The sequence below is a fragment of the Petaurus breviceps genome, unplaced genomic scaffold (genome assembly GCF_028583685.1).
Source record: "Petaurus breviceps papuanus isolate PSGF00001 unplaced genomic scaffold, PetGlider_PUasm1.0 90730, whole genome shotgun sequence".
Classification (NCBI taxonomy): domain Eukaryota; kingdom Metazoa; phylum Chordata; class Mammalia; order Diprotodontia; family Petauridae; genus Petaurus; species Petaurus breviceps.
Window position 1 is genome coordinate 10,448,110 of NW_027187324.1, and position 17,508 is coordinate 10,465,617.

The following is a 17,508-nucleotide window of genomic DNA, read 5'->3' on the forward strand; positions in this document are numbered from 1 at the left end:
TCCTTCCTTCCTTCCTTCCTTCCTTCCTTCCTTCCTTCCTTCCTTCTTTCCTTCCTTTCTTTTTCCTTCTTCATTAAAATTTTCTTCATTTCCTGCTTTGCTTTCTCTCTCCTGGAGATTATTCTATACATAGTAGGCACTCAATGAATGATGAATTCCTATATATTAAGAAATAGACAAGAATAGCACCTACCTCTCAGGGTTATTGTGAGAATAAAATGAGATATTTGTTAAGTGCTTGTCAAATCTTAAAATGATATATAAACGCTAATTTTAATGATGTTGCAATATAAATTTAATGTAAAGAATAGCAGAGATGTACTGGTTTTAGAAAGCTTGCTGAACTATGCCCTCAATGAGCCATGCTGAATGGTGAAATAAAGTAGACCCAAATGTACACTTAGATCATCAAGCATTCCTGCTATGCTTTGTCTCCAGTAGTGAGGGTGAGGAAGTGTTTTGGGGAAGCACAACCTCAATGAAGGAGACCCCAGCTAACACTGAGTGGTGAGGAGTTCTCCAAAATGTAGCTTTGTAGAGAGTGTGTCATAAAACAAGAAATAAAACCTGAACAATATAAAATCCACAGAAATGTTTATGTCTGTCTTTCTGCCTAGTCTTTTAGTTAACAAGTATTCATTAAGTATTTTGAATGATGTCATGTTTGGACCTTCTCTGTTCTTAATTTGTCACTGAATAAAATGGAGAGCACCTATGCTGGTGTTTTGAACCTTGGGAAGTTGCCTTTGCTTGGCATTACAGCCTCCAATGAGTCGGGCACCATGCCAAGTGCTGGAGATACTCAGAAAGGCAAAAACGAGTTCTTGTCCTCAAGGAGTTTCCACTTTAATGGCAGGAGACAGGATATCCTGTAAACAGGATAAATAACCAAAAAAAGGAAGGCACTAAGATTAAGGAGATCTTCTGTTTGTTGCTCAGTTGTTTCTAAATCTTTGTGACCCCATTTGGGGTTTTCTTTGCGAAGATACTGGAGAGGTTCCTGCCATTTCCTTCCCCAACCCATTTTATAGAGGAGGAAACTGAGGCAAACAGGGTTAAGTGACTTGTGCAAGATCACACAGCTAGTAAGTCTCTGAGACTGAATTTAAACTCAGATCTTTTTGACTCCAGGCTTGGTGTTCTATCTACTGCGCCATCTAGTTGCCCGTAAAGAAGAGTAGGAAAGGCTATTTGCAGATGATATGATTTTAGTTGAGACTTGAAGAAAGCCGGGATTCTAAGGAAGGAGAGATTAGGAGGAAGAGAGTATCAGTTTGAGAGTCAGCCAGTGAAAATGCACTGAGTCTGTAGTTGAAATGGCTTATGTGAAGACCAGCAAGGAGACTGGTGTCACTGAATTGCAAAGTATATTGGGGCGTACAGTGTAAGGGGACTGCAAAGGTAGGAAGAGGACAAGGAATGCCACTAATTTAAAGCATCTAATTTATATAGGAGTGAAATAATGCTTTTAGCACAACAGAGATATTACATTTGTGTTTTATTTGGGGGCCTTTAGCTTGTGCCAAGAGGTTATAAGCAATACTATGGAAAATAGTTTGTTTCCTGAGACTCTAAGAGTAGGCACTTAAGATATGTGACAGAAGCTGATTCAGAGGCAGTTATAGTGAGGAACTGATAGGAATGAGAATTATAGAAACTTTAATGCTAGGTATGGAGTAGAAGATCAATAAATGTGCATTGATTAACTGATCACATGACAGATATTACTACATTGAAAAAAATTTCCCCAGTGTTTTGAAGATGAGAACATAAAAGAAAAATCCAGAGATATCCTTGAGAAGCAGTCTGATGTAGTGGATTGAAAGCTACCCTAAAAACCAGGAAGATCTGGGTTCAAGTCTCACTTCTGATATAAAAATGGTTCTGTGATCCTAGACAAGTCACTGAACTTGTCAGTGCATATATGTGCCTCCCTCACCACCCCCCCCTCAGCCCATTTAGCTAGTACAGTCAAACTAAGTTTGTAATTAGAAAACATTTAGCAAAATAAATAAAATAGAACACAGACAATGTTAATATGCAGCTTTCTAAGTTAATATGTGGCCACAAGGCTCCTTGTGTGTGGTTTAGTGGCCTTGTTTACATTTTCTTGTGACACCACTGTGTTAGACAATTCTCTAAGACCATAAGTGGTAGAGAAAGTGTCAATACACATTGGAATATTCTGTTTTTTTCTTTAGAGTTTCCTATGACAATGAAATAAAATTTTTTTCTGTCCTATTATTGAATAGTCAAGAAATCTAGTTAAGGAGAGCAAAACTAATGATATCTGTATATAAGTACCCTAGAATTATTTGTGGATCCATTATGTTGTTAATAATTTTGAATTTCTATTATATATACATATGCATATACATATTTATAGACATGTGTGTATATGTATATATGAATTATACCTGTTATATATGCATATATATTACACATGTATCTATATATCTGGCTTTGCTATTGACTTTGATTTCACGGATGTAAAATTCTTGGAATAATATTAGAAAGATATTAATATTGATAATATTGGAATAATATTTTTCCTGGATTGATAATATCTCAAACAAACTCTTCCCTCAAACCTACTGAAATAAGACAAAAATATTCATGGACAAATGTTAGGAAAATGGTTAGGCCTGGTCAGTGGAGAGGATTAAATAAATCTAGTCTAATTAAAATTTTGAGAAAAAGGCATAAATCGAAACTTCTAGTGATAAGACCAAAAAAATTACAACCTGGCTAATCAGAGGTTCTTAAAAAAAAATCTTCTACTATCTTCAGATTGGAAGTCTTCAGTGCCTTGTGTTTGCAAAGACCTCCTCTTGAGTGATCATTCATAGGTGGTTAAGATTATTAGATTTGTTATACTCAACAAGTGAAATCTTGTTTTTAAAAGAATTCAGTGTACAAAATTAGTACACAGTCTTGAGTCAGGCGGAAAAGAGCTATAAGATATTTTCCCCATCATCAACTCTTTCTGATTAGTCTGAATAATCAGCCACAGATTTAGGCAGTCAGGAAAGGGGGAAAAATGGCAAGAATTCTCTGTAGGTGTTGGCACCAGCTCAGAAATTTAATCAGAGAACAAAAACTTTCAAAAGAACCAGAGTGGGGTTCTATCTTCTCATCCTGACCTCAGATCTGTAACTGTCTAACTTTGCATAAGAACATGCAGTTGTACCATCCTCTCCTAATACCATGCTGTGCTGAGACTTATTAGTAGGTGCAATGTTTTGTATATTTTCTGTACCAGGATCTCACTTCCTTGTCCTGTTACAGCTCTACCTGTCACCCCATTCTCTACCTTAAGCATTGTTCGATACAAGAGAATAAATTTACTCTAGAAAAATATAAACTGTTTCATATCCAGCCCCACACTGGGGACCTATGGAGATAAATATATCTGTAAGTCAGAAAAATTACAAATTACCCAGGCCAATAATCAGATTTCTCTGTCAGGTTGCACTCAGTATGAATGAAGTGTCTCAGAGCTAGAGAGAATTATTCTTAATTTGCCCTTCTCTTTTAGGGGACTATATTTGATGTTAGATCTTTGGTAATCTTGTTTTGTGGGAAGGGATCTTTCATCTTTCATATCACCTATGGAAGATAATTAAATAAGAAGGAGCAACTTAAAGGAAACTGAATGTGAATGGACCCCTTTTCAGTAATGTTAAGTAGAAAATGACAGCATACAGATGCTAGTATTTTTCCTACTGTGTTTCAACTTTTCAAGCAAAATCACCAATAGAGACAAATATTTACTGCATACATAAAATGTATTTTATATAAATATATGAAATCATTTGTTTTTAGCAATTCTTGTGGAAAAATGAGCTTTTATACTTACTTTGAAGGTTTCATCAGCCTTCCCCTGAACCATATTGGAACCTCAACATGCCTTCTTATCTTGTAAAATTCTTATCTGTTTCTTTCCATATATCCTTTATAAAGGATATATTTGGTATCTTGATGGCCTTCCTAAATTTTTTTTTTAGCACCATGGTGTACCAGTGTGCTACTTTATCTTTCCATTTATTGTTTCTCATTCTCACTGCATGACTGGTCCACCTCTATACTGGTCTCAATGCCACTTCTTGAATTAACAAATTATACTTGATAACATACTGAAGCCTTCTTGAGGCCAGGATATACAATTCCTTTGTTCTTTGTGTTTATAATTTTAATTATTCTGAGATGGAATTTCATGTACCATATACCATTATAGAGAAAGTGCTATTAAACGGATGACTTTTCAAAGGTAAGTATTTGTTATCACTGAAAGTACTGTGTATTTTCTTAAGCACAATTTAACCTGACCTCTTTCTGCTGTTTGCTGCTAGTCCTAATACTTCTATAAGAAATTCTTATTTGTGAACTAATTTAAAACCTTTTTATTGTATTTAGTTGCATATCATTTATTGTCTTGAAAATATGCATTTTTCATCCATGTTGTTTTTGTAGTATGGATGGTAAGACTAAACTCTTTTTCATCATTGTAGATTTCATTGAGGAGACATTGTAGTATTCTGAGATTTGTGGTTATTATAATCTTATCTATAAATAGGATAATTTGGAAAATGTCTTCATTAATAGTAAATCTTTTTTTCAGATATTATCTTGAGCAACATTCATGATCACTTTGGCAAATAATCCATGAAAGTGGACCTATATTATCAAAAGCTATGTTAGGAGAATGTAAGCATGGGTAGGTTCTTCCATATTGGATAGGCTTTAAATATGATCCTAGAAATAGACTATTCTTCCATATTGGATAGGCTTTAAATATGATCCTAGAAATAGACTATGTCTACTTTTTGAGTTCCAGTCCATGTATGGAGAAGCTGACTCATCATCATCAGTATATTAGCCACTATGTGATATAGTCTTTGGCCACAGAAATCTATAAAACAGCAAAAAGTACAAACTATTCTATAGCTTCATGTGATTTCCTTTCTATTCCTGAAAAGGGGACATGAGGTACCAAGAAACCCACAGTCTTTAGATTGTCTCTAAACATCAACTGTTAAATGTAAGATCCTTCTTCACTGATGAATGAGTCAACACAGTACTGGAGGAACTGACTAATAACAATTTTGATATTCAAGACTTATGAATGTCAATTTCAATTTTGTGAATGAAATCAGAAGAAAAAAGCAAGTTGAAGTTGAATAAAAAGATGGATAGTGCACTGTTTGGAGAGAAAAATAAAAGAGTCAGTAGAGATTTTGAGTGTGTGTGTGTGTGTGTGTGTGTGTGTGTGTCCAGAAGGAAAAAGAAATACTTCACAGACACTTGGTCCTCTTGTATTGTAGTGTTCATAATAGCATTTTCAAAAAGATTCCAGTGAAGATAATTTTAGTTTAGGTGCCAGCACCTCTTATGTAAGATAAAGAGGTAGACAAATTTTACAATAAACTTAGTAAAATTCTTAAAGAACTCAATAAGATTCTCCTAATTAAACCAAGATATTATTTTAATACTTGGTGACCATAGGGAGGAATGTCCTAAAATTTTAAAAATATTGATTTAGTAGTAAGAAATCAGAGATTTGAAAAGTGTGTAAGTTATATGGAAGTCTTATATCTATAGGTCATAAATATTTCTTTAAGATGTGATAAAATATTAGATATATTTAACACTCAGTGAAATTTTAAAAAATGAGAATGATTATATTTAACCGATAAGAAATCACTGGTTATCAAAGAGGAAGTAATTTTCAAATTTGCTATTTGTGTATGATCAGATCATTGTCTTGTTAGAGCAAAGACCAAAATCTATGCAAACGTATAATAAATGACACACATGAGAAGATACAACCCTCAACTGAGGCATACTTAAGTGGACAGGTTGTTGATGGAAAAAAGGGGAACTGAATAAAAGAATGGCACTGATACATACATACTAGAACCTTTTTCTGAGGGAATTTAAACAATGTAAATGAATCACTACTATAAGATCAAAAAGTTGAGAAACACATTGAACCAACAAATACCTGATGTTCTTGCCAGACTGAGAAATGTGGTAGTAAAGCACAACATTAGTTAAGGATATAAACTCACTTGCAAAATGTTCTGTAGGGAAATGGTGGAGGTTTATAAGCATTATGACCTCATAAAGTAGCAAAAAAAAAGAGAGGAAAAAGAAAATTGGTAGAAAATTTGGTAAAAGTCCCATTTAAGACAAATCATTTTGACTGCATTGATGAAATTGGAAGTAATACAACAAACGGATTAAAAATAGAAAAGAGGGGCTGCCAGGTAGCACAGTGAGTAAGAGCACAAGCCCCAGTGTCGGGATGACCTTGGTTCGAATCCAGGCTCAGACACTTAGCACCACACCCAGAAATAACTGGCCGTGTAACCTTGAGCAAGTTACTTAACCCCAATTGCTTAAAAAAAAAATAGAAAAGATTTGTTAAAATTTCTATTTCGATACATTTTTCTTGATCAGTGACAATAGAGCCACCACATTTAGGAGATGAAATTATAGGTCTAGATGTAATTTCATTCAACTTAATTCAATGCAATTGAATTCAAGAGACTTTTATTATAGGATACTAAAAATGTTTGCAAAGCACTTTATCATGCATCTCTTGTTAGAGCCCAGGTGATTAGTACTATAGATATTTTATCCCTCTTTTAGAGATGAGGAAACAGACTCAGTGGTGTTATTTAAGTTACCAATGGTTACATAGCCAGTAAGTGCCAAAGGTAGAATTTGAATTCAGATCTTCTGGAATCCAGGTATAACATCCTATATCACCACCATGTTCCTTCTTAAGTGCTGTATTTAGATGTAGAAAGAGCACTAATTAAAACAAAAATGAGAAAAACAGGTGAAAAAGACCAAATATATACAGCAGGTGTAAAGAATTTTGATATACAGCATAGAATTTTGATCACATTGAGAAACTGATTTTCAAAATATTTGAAAGAAGGATGCCATAATTGCAAGAGAAAAAGACCTTGTTTCTAGAAAAAAAGTAACTGAGAAAATATCAGTACCTACTGATGAGTACCAACTCATATGCCTACTCTCCCACTCCTGGAGTATTTATGGGAATAATCTATCCATGTATCAAGGGAATCTTTGAAGAAAGTATGAGAAGGAATTTACAAACATTATTGCTTAGCATGCCACAATTGGGTGAGATCACAGATCCACAAAAAGTTCTGAAGTACTGATTATTGAACTAAATAGTTTTTTATGTTACAGAATTTTATATGACCTTTCAGAAATATGAGATGAATTTTGTTTAGGGAGTGCCTTCAAGGCTATACTTAAAAAAAATTACATTTGTAAATAATAGACATAAGAGGATCTTATATTTGTTTTATCTCTATAAGCTGTGTGACTGTAACATTTAGTCTGCTATAGAAAATAACTTGTAAATCTATAATACCTATTCTAGAAATATGTATTGATTTACTAATACAATGCCTTGTCCAACCAGATACATGTCATATTATGTTAAGTATGGCAGTTTTATCCATTTTACTTTACTTTGGTAGCTTGTTAGATGTCTCTTTTAAATGATCATGGATCTCATTTAAATGGCCCTTTAATGTTTTTGGATTCATTAGAAAGAGGAAAATGTCATCTGCAAGCAGGAATATCTGGAGCATATCACTGTATATGAGGAATCCCTCTTTTATTTTGATGTTGTACAGGAAGTCCTCCATGATAAAGTTGAACATCTTCAATGATCGTATGTCTTCTTTCTTTGTGCCCTAATTTGCATGAATAATCAGTATATTGTAAAAATTATCTTAGGATGCATATTTAATAGGATGTTTAATTACTAATGTGTATATGAATATCTCCTAGTTGGAAGAGAATCTTTAAAACTGCATTTTGCTCTGAGTTAAGTGCTTTATTCCAATCAATAAAAACAGTAGGATCATATACACTCTGTACCTTTCACACAGTAGATGTATGTATATATTCTGTGTGAATGAATGTATGTTTTATATTTGAGAGTCTGTTGCAAAAGCCTGCCCGTTTCTTTCTGTTGCCATCAAAGATACTCCTAATGCAAATGTAGACCATTCTTACAAAGATTTTATAAGGATGAAAAAGTAAACATGTGAATTCATGCTCATTAATGTTATCTTGATCCCTTCAGGGGTTAATAATGTAATCCAAGTTTTTCCCTATTCTTTTTCCATAATCCCTTCCCTCATAGAACTTACAAAATGCTACTACTTTGCTTTCAAGATTGTGTGTTTTAAAGAGTAATGGAAAGGTACATGGTGAATGTGAGAAAACTATAACATAACTGAAGAAATTGTAAAGGAGAAGTAGCATGAAAGATCACCAGAGAAATATATGACCAGGAAAAAAAAAACACAGCCTGGGTATTCTTTTTGGTATTCATATAACTTCAAAGGAACTAGAGGAAGACCCAACTGTATGATCAGAACCTCTGCGGTAGGCTTATGAGATGAGATGGCCAAGAGACATCTAGGATGGGCAGGGATGGGTAGGTTGCAATGTATATTTTTGAAACATCTGCTAAGAGCAGAAATTCACTGATATGCCCAAGTATCAAAGTACTTGCTCTGGTCTATTCACTCTTTCCAATTTCATCTTCTTAGATGGTATTTCACACTGGGGACTGATATGTCAGAGTTGAAATGTGGTGTCTGTCTCTGATGATTAAAATAGTTGTTGCAGAAACATTTACAAATTTGTTCATTTTCCAGCTATTTGTTTTCCTGCCAGTTTCATCTATAAGTACTCTTGGGATAATTTGGGTCAGTGCATCTCATGGCAAGCTTTCTGTAGACTTGTTTTTGCTTTTACTGTATTTTTCTTTTTTAATAAAAAAAGTAATTTTCTGTCATCCTCCTCCATAGTACTACAAAATAACTTTGGAATCTAAACTGGTGTTGTCTTTGGCCAGGCTTCTTTTTGGAAAATATCAGAATTTTATTGGATAATGATCTTCTGATCTCTGTGTTGTGGTGATGATTTCAATGGTTAAGCTTTTTATAGGAAATTATGATAGTCAAAATTTTGTCTTTTTATATTTACCATTTTTAGCATCATCATTTAAGTCTGTTAGGTTTAAGCTAAGCCACTTGCTCATTGGATCTTCTCTTTATTCTTTTTTAATTCGATGTTGATTCTGACCTTTCTCTAACTAGGTAATAATTTGACTGCACACACACATACATACACACATGCATGTACAACTGCTTTGGATAATAACTAGCATTTATGTGGTGCTTTAAGATTTGCAAAGTGCCTTACACATGTTTTATCACATGTCTCCCATATCACTAACCAGTCATTTTTAAATTTCCTAGTTAACAAAAATATTTTTAGTAGCAAATTTTATAGTGACAAGGGGATAATAAACCTGGGGATTAGTAGTTACTTTTAGATTTTTGGCCCTTTTTTAAAAATTATTATTCCATTAATTTTTTCAAGTTTTAGTTGAGAGAAGCTTTTGTTGTTTTGAAAACATTTGAAGTCTTTCCTTGTGCCTGGAGGAGTCATGTGATGCTTAAACAATGCATATCTATCCCATGGATGAGACTTCATATGAAGTTAGGTTGATATTAATCACATGTAGTGATCTCATGGATGAAATCCCACGTGTAGTAGGCTGGTATGGATGAACTATGATGCCGTATAACTTCATGTAAGCATGCCTCAAAGGTGCTTGGAGACAAACACAAAACCCTTAACTCTAAACTTGCTAAGAAAGACAATGAACTGTCCTACACACAGACATTTTTCCCCCACAAAGGAACTTAACTGCTAAAATTTCCCCAGGAAAAAGGTCTCACACAGATTCCTTATGTCATCACAGTTAACTGTCTTTCCTGAAAATTCTCTTCCTTCTCTTTTAAAGCTGCAGTCAAAGTGTACAAAGTCTCTGTGAGAGAAGTTATTTAAGCAGAGATTTCATAGCTTATGACATGATGAACAAATTTTAATAAAATCTTAACAGTTAAAGAATGTAAAGACAGAATGAATAGATTAGAATTGTCTCTAATTCTAATTTCCTTTATGTAGTGTTCTAGTTCAATGTTATGATAGGATAATCATGAAAAACAATGTCAAACCTATCAAGAATTACCTGTTAGCACAAAGGAAGAAAATACAACAGAACCAAGAAAAGAGAGCAAGTGTGGCCATTTTAGTTGAGGAAGTGTCTTGGTCCTCCCATTTCTCAGAAAGTTGTCTTGCAGTTCATATGATCAACAGAGATAAAACAATCTCAGTTGGTATATATGGAACCAAAACTTTTAGCATTCATTTATTCTCCAGTGTTGGAAGTATGAGGAATTCCCTGAGGAAGAGAAGAAAATTTTAGAACCAATATGTTCTCACTGTGGCAAGAGTGGCAAGTAGGGTATGCCCACCAAGAAACATATATAATTTGCTATAACAACTCCCAACTTTTTCAAGAGAAGTCTTGGAAAATTGTTGTTTCTGAGATAGAGGACCTTAGGAACTACTTGAAGGAATTGTTCATCAACAGCATCATTAGAAAGTCCAATAATCTGCTGACCTTTCCCATAATGATGGGTGGAAGGAAGACCTATCAGATTCAGCTCCTTGTGGATTATTGGGTTTTGAATCAGAGGGCTAAGATGGGCGGTATGCTATGTCATGAATTCAAGATCATAGGTTAATAGGTTCTTGGGATCACTGACACAAAATTAGAAAGTACCTTAGAGGTCATCATCCCCAAATCCCTAATTTTATAAATGAAGAAACTAAGAATGGGAGAGGTTAATTGACTTGCCCATGGTCACATGGGATACTAGCAATACTATCAGACATTGATAGTAGAGAAAGATAAGGAACAAATGACCTTCCTCTTACAAGTGGGATTTTACCAGTTGGAGCATATGCCTTGATGGATTCCTAGACTCCTACCACTTTTCAGTAGTTCATGGAAATAGTGGCAGTATGAACTACTTGTATCTTTTGGTCTGCTGGGGTGATCTCACTATTTTTGGAAAACTTTTCACAACCTGGTCCCCTCCTACTTTATAATTCAACAATGCCAGCCTACTCACTTTTCCTCGAACAGGACACATCAACTCCAGATTCCATGAATTTTCACTGGCTGCAATGACCAAAAACCCTTGACTATAAACCTGAGATAGCAAGGGTTCTCAGTATCAAGCAGACCCTTATTACACTATTTATTAATTAACTAAATAATTATTTCACTCTTGGAGATGGAGACTATATACCCAGACCACCCCCAATATTGGGCAATGTAGATGAAGGATACCTCCGCCCAAATTAGCTTGAGTAGAATATAGTGGGTAAGAATTAATTTTAGATGAGAAGTCTGATATAATTGATTGAAGTACCTATGCCCAGAATGAGGAGAATGTCAATTCTATCTTCCATCAGTCCTTGAAAGGTGGCTTTGGATAAAGAAATAGGACAGGAAAAAGAGTTTCAGGTCTCCCCAATTTTAATAATTGGCTGTTAATATGCGAGAGAAATAATAATTTACAATAATAAAATATTAAAAACATTCATCTATATTTTAACAATTATTTAATTATTTTATTTAATATTATTATTTTATTAATAATATAATAATAATAAATTAAAAATGTTTATGGTCACCTGATTCACAGCAAAGAATTTCATAAATAAGAGGAGGATGGGGAAGTGAATGATATTTTAATCACTTTATTTGCATAATTCCAAATTGCTTTGCAGAATTTTTTTTCCAGAAACTGATTCAGAGTTCCTTTAAAAATTGATTAATGTCATCTTTCCATAATTCCTCCACCATCTTCTATTCCCATCTTTTATTCTTTTTGCCAATTTGCTATATGTGAGGTGAAACATTAGGATTGGTTTGATTTTTATTTCTTTTAATAATACTGATTTGGAACATTCTTTTCTATGGTTAACAGTTGTCAATTTTTCAGAGATCCATAGTTCATACCAGTTATCTTTTGAGGAATGAATTTTGATTTTATATGTTGCTGTTATTTATATACTTTGGATGCTTAATCTTTTTTTTTTAAATTTTTAAATTTAAATTTTTTATTATTTATTTATTTATTTTTTTGAAGCAATTGGGGTTAAGTAACTTGCTCAAGGTTACATGGCCAGTTATTTCTGGGTGTGGTGCTAAGTATCTGAGCCCGGGATTTGATCCCCAGGTCATCCCAACACTGGGGCCAGTGTTCTTACTTGCTGAGCCACCTGGCCACCCCTAAGCAATTGGGGTTAAGTAACTTGCTCAAGGTTACATGGCCAGGTGTTTCTGGGTGGATGTTGAGTGTCTGAGCCTAGGATTCGATCCCCCAGGTCATCCCGGCACTGGGACCGGTACTCTTACTCGCTGTGCTACCTGGCCATCCCTGGATGCTTAATCTTTAACAGATATTTGATACAAAGATTTATTTAACATGTTATCCACTTCTCTTCTTATCCTAGATATCTTAATCTTGTTTGTTCAAAAGCCTGTTAATTTTATAATGAAAATTATCTCTTTTTTTTTTTTTGGTAATTGCCTCTTTCTCATGTTTGGTTAAGAATTCATCTAATAATGACTGAGACAATTAATAGCTTCAGTAAAGTTGCAGGCTATAAAAATAAGTCCTCAACCATTTTATATAATAATAATGTAACACAAGAAGCAATAATAGAAAGGGAAATCCCATTCCAAATAACTACAAAATGCATAAAATATCTGGGGATTGACTTACCAAGGCACACAAAAGACTTGTATAGATTCAATTATAAAGTGTACCTTAAAAAAATAAAAAATGAATTTAAATAGGTAGAGGAATATTTAGTGCTTAAGGCTATATAATAAAAACCACGCCAATAGAATAAAAAGACAATGCTACCAAAATTGATTTACACATTTAATTCTACACCAATTAAATAACCAAGAGAATAGTTTATAGAATTTGATAAAATTATGCCAAAATTCATTTGGAAAAAGATCTCAAATATCAAGGGAAATGACGAAAAGAAGTAAGGAAGAAGACCTCAAACTATATCGTAAAGCAGCAGTCATCAAAACCATCTGGTCTTGGTTAAAAGATAGAGAGATAGATCAGTGAAACACACTAGACATGGAGAAATAAAAAACAATAGAACTCAAGAACCCAATATCTGACAAAGTAGAAAACATAAATTACCTGGGGAAAAAAATCAATATTTGATAAAAAAAAAAAAAACTTGTAAAACTGGAAAGCAATCTGGCAGAAGTCAGGCTTAGACCAACATATTATACCATATTTTGTAATGTGGTCTAAATAGATACATAATATTACTATTAAAGATAATGCTATAAAAATTAGAAGAGAAACAAATCAAATATTTCTCACAGTGATGGACAAAAGATAAATTCTTAAACAAATAAAAGATAGAAGCAATTACAAAAGATAAAATAGATAACTTTGATTACTTGAAATAAAAGCTTCTGAACAGACAAAATTAATGCACCTGGGATAAGAAGAGAAGTGGTCAAATGGGGAAAAATAAAATGTCTTTATATCAAATTTCTCTGACAAGGATGCTATCCAAAATGTATGAACAAATTGAAGAGATAGAGCTGTATATGTGTGTGTGTAAATATGTATGTTTATATATACACACGCAAATATATGTATATGTACATATACATAAACATATATCCTTTGGGGAATGGCTATTAATCTCACATATATGTATACACACATATTATATATGTGTATGTTATATAGATTTTAGTGATTTGGAGCATTCTTTCATATGGTTGTGAATACTTTTCAAATCTCCTTTGAGATTGGTTTAGTTCATATCCTTTGATGACTTACCTTTTGGGAAATAGCTATTAGGCTCATGTGTATATCTGAGGTTATTGAAAATATATGAGACTATTAGCTACTCCCCAAAAGGTAAGTGGTCTTTTATGTATATAAAATAGAAATAAATAAATAAATGCATTTATTATAGAGAGGACACAAGTTATATATCATAATTACGTTATATATAAAAGATAAGTGCTAATGCAAATGAAAACAATGCTGAGGTTTTACCTCAAATGCTATAAATTGGCAAAATGACAGTAGTCAATGTTGGAGGTGGTGTGGGATAACAGGCATAATAATACATTGCTGGTGGAGCTATGAATTGATACAACCAATTTGGAAAGCGAATATGAATTATGCAAATTAAGTGACAAAAATTTCCATACCTTTATAACCAGAGGCTCCATTACTGAACTTACACCCCAAGGAAGCCATCAATAAAAAAAAAAGTCCGCATACCCTCCAAAATATTTATAGTAGCAATTTTTTGTAATAGTTAAGAATTAGAAATAAAGCAGTCGACCATTAATGAGAAAAGAGCTAAATAAATTGTTGTACATGAATATAATAGAATATTGTTGGGGTGTAAGAAATGATGTATATGATTTCTATGTATGATTTGATCAATATACTGAGATGCACAGAAAAATCTATATGAACTGTTGCAGAGTGAAGTAAGCAAAGCCAAGAAAATGGTATATTTAGTAATTAAAACAATGTAAATGTAAATAACAGCTATACACTGAAAAATCAAAAGTAAATGTGATAAAATTATAATGATCAAGCAGAACTTTAAAGAAGAGATATCAGAAGACATTCTCAACCGACCACTTCATGGAGGTGGGAAGTCCAAAGGTATTATACATTGCATCTGTTTTTGAACTTCTTCAATGTATTGATCAGTTGTGCTAATTTTTTCCTCTCTAAAAATGACTATTCTATGGGGTAAGGGAAAAGGATACTTGGAATAACTATGATAATATAAGAAAGGAAAAATGTCAATAAAAACTTTTTTTAAAAAAATTATCTCCTAACTATAGCTTTGAAAGGTATATAATATGCTTACATTCTAGGGTTGGTTGTTTTTTATTTTTTTGTATGATCTTTAATATTCAGGTCATGTTTCCATTTTTTGGGGGGAGGTGGGAGGCAAAGCAATTGGGGTTAAGTGACTTGTCCAAGGTCACACAGCTAGTGCCATTTTGAATTTATTGTGATCTAAGACTAATTTTTGTCATACATCTTTTCAGTTTTTATGTTTGTCTGGCAGACCTTAGCCAATAGGGAGTTCTTTCCTGGGTAAGTTTATATATGTGTGTGTGTGTGTGTGTGTGTGTGTGTGTGTGTGTGTGTGTGCATGTATGATAGCGTTATAGAGTTCTATTTGAGCCTTACAATACCTCTCTTTCAAACTCAGGTCTTCTGACTACATTCTTAGGTTTCTCCTCTGCTCTACACCCTTCTACCCTGTTCATATCAGGCCACATCTGCCCAGTGAAAATCTTTGCTATCTCCCTGTATCCTAAAAGACAACTTTTGATAAGGAGTTTTGAGGAAAGATGAAGGATAATATAATAGCTAAAAACCTGGGTTGTGGTGAGCACAGGACAGGGATGGTATAAGGGTCATTAGAACTAGAATTTGATAGGGCAGGTATAAAGAACACTAAATAAGAACTAGGGAACATGAAGACAGAAATACCTCCTTTATTTTGCTGTGGGATAGGCCTAATGCAACCAGTATATATCCGATCTAAATCTACTTTAAAAACAAAAGAACAAAACCAGAAGCTATAATGAAGGGATTGAGGGAAGAAAGGCCTAAAATAGAATGATTGTTTCAACTTTGGTTTTTATCAGGACTAGACTGATTTGTTAGAATAAAGCTTGTATATTTGAAGCTATAGAATCTTAATTTCTTTAGAATGTTATTATTCAGCAATAAGAGCATTTTTTTTTAAAGCAACTGGGGTTAAGTAACTTGCTCAAGGTTACACGGCCAGTTATTTCTGGGTGTGGTGCTAAGTATCTGAGCCTGGATTCGATCCCCAGGTCATCCCGACACTGGAGCCAGTGCTCTTATTCACTGAGCCACCTGGCCACTCCTAAGCAATTGGGGTTAAGAAACTGGCTCAAGGTTACACGGCCAGTTATTTCTGGGTGGGTGCTAAGTGTCTGAGCCCAGCATTCGATCCCCAGGTCATCCTGACACTGGAGCCGGTGCTCTTACTCGCTGTGCTACCTGGCTGCCCCAATAAGAGCATTTTTAAAAGCAGTTGTAGACTCCCCTTGCCTTTTTTTTTTTGTCTCTTTGAGAACTGTATGAAACCAATGTGTTCTTAATTTTCAGCAATTTTTTCACCTTTATGACAGCCAAGCCTGATTTCAGCAGCTGGTCTTGAACATGATCCATTTTCTGCTCCTGTTTTTGAGACAAGGGTGTAAGAGGAAGCCTTAAAGCCCAAGTGGTTTATGCATGTTACCAGAACCCCAAGACAAAGATATTGCCTAATAGCTTTCCTGGACACATCAGCTCAACATGGAAAATGATCCTTGTAGTTCAATTTTTAGCCTGCTGGAAAGTAAACCCAGCTTGTGACAGACACTGATTGTCACTGTTACAGGAGATCTTAATCTTCCAGGGGTATCTAATCTGTTCTTGCAGACTCATCTGCTACTTGCATGTAATTCCTCACTTACGCTCTTTATAGTGTAAGACATTGTGAACTCCAACAGCATTCTCTCTACTGCTCTGATGAAAAATTAAATCTTGTTCACCGTAAAGTCTGGCCCCTTCCTTCTTACACTACAGTGTAGTTACTCAAATTCTTTTGAACAATGGACTCTTAGTGTGATATCATCTATAAAATATGTGGGAAATGTGAGAGCTTTTTTTTCTTGAATCCAACTTAATTTGTCTTCACTTAACTCAAAGTGTAGAAGGCACTGCCCCCCTTCTCTTTGGCATCGCTATTTCTCCATCATAAAATAGCTTAAATTTATTCTTCAAAGTTTAATTCATTTTTATGGCATCAAAAAAGTGGGAGCAACGTGAATGATCATTGATTGGTTAATAGTGAAACAAATGATTAATATAATGGAATATTTCTGCGCCATAGGAATGGGGCAGGATGATGTCCTAATGAATAGAGAGCTAGCTTTGAAACTTGGGAGATGTTTGATTCTAATCCCACCTCCTGCATGTTAGGGTGGCATGATTCTGGACAGGTCATTCGACTTCAGTGCTCCGGGCAGTGCTCTAAATCTAACATAATAGTTACAGAGAAGGTTCTACTTGCTGATGGACTATAGATGTGGAATAAGACCAACATCATCAGACATGAACATTGTGTTTTTCTTATTTCCCTTTATTGTACTTTTTGTTATAAAGGATGACTCTAGAAATTTTGAAGAATATTACTGGGAAGTATGAATGTTTAAAAAAAATCAATAAAATTTTAAAAAGCTGATCTGTACTATTTTTTTCCAGTACCAGGAGGGTTTGAGATGTAAGTGCAAATAATAGAAGGAAATCACATATGACTTTCTCCCCTTTACCATTTTCTATCATTTTAAGCAAGTTAGCATTTAAATAAATAAAAAATGTATGTCAACATATAGATTGAATCTAAGGGAACTTTCTAGGTCTAAAATATTTTAATCTAGTTAGTAGGTATTGCTCCTAAATTAGAAGTATT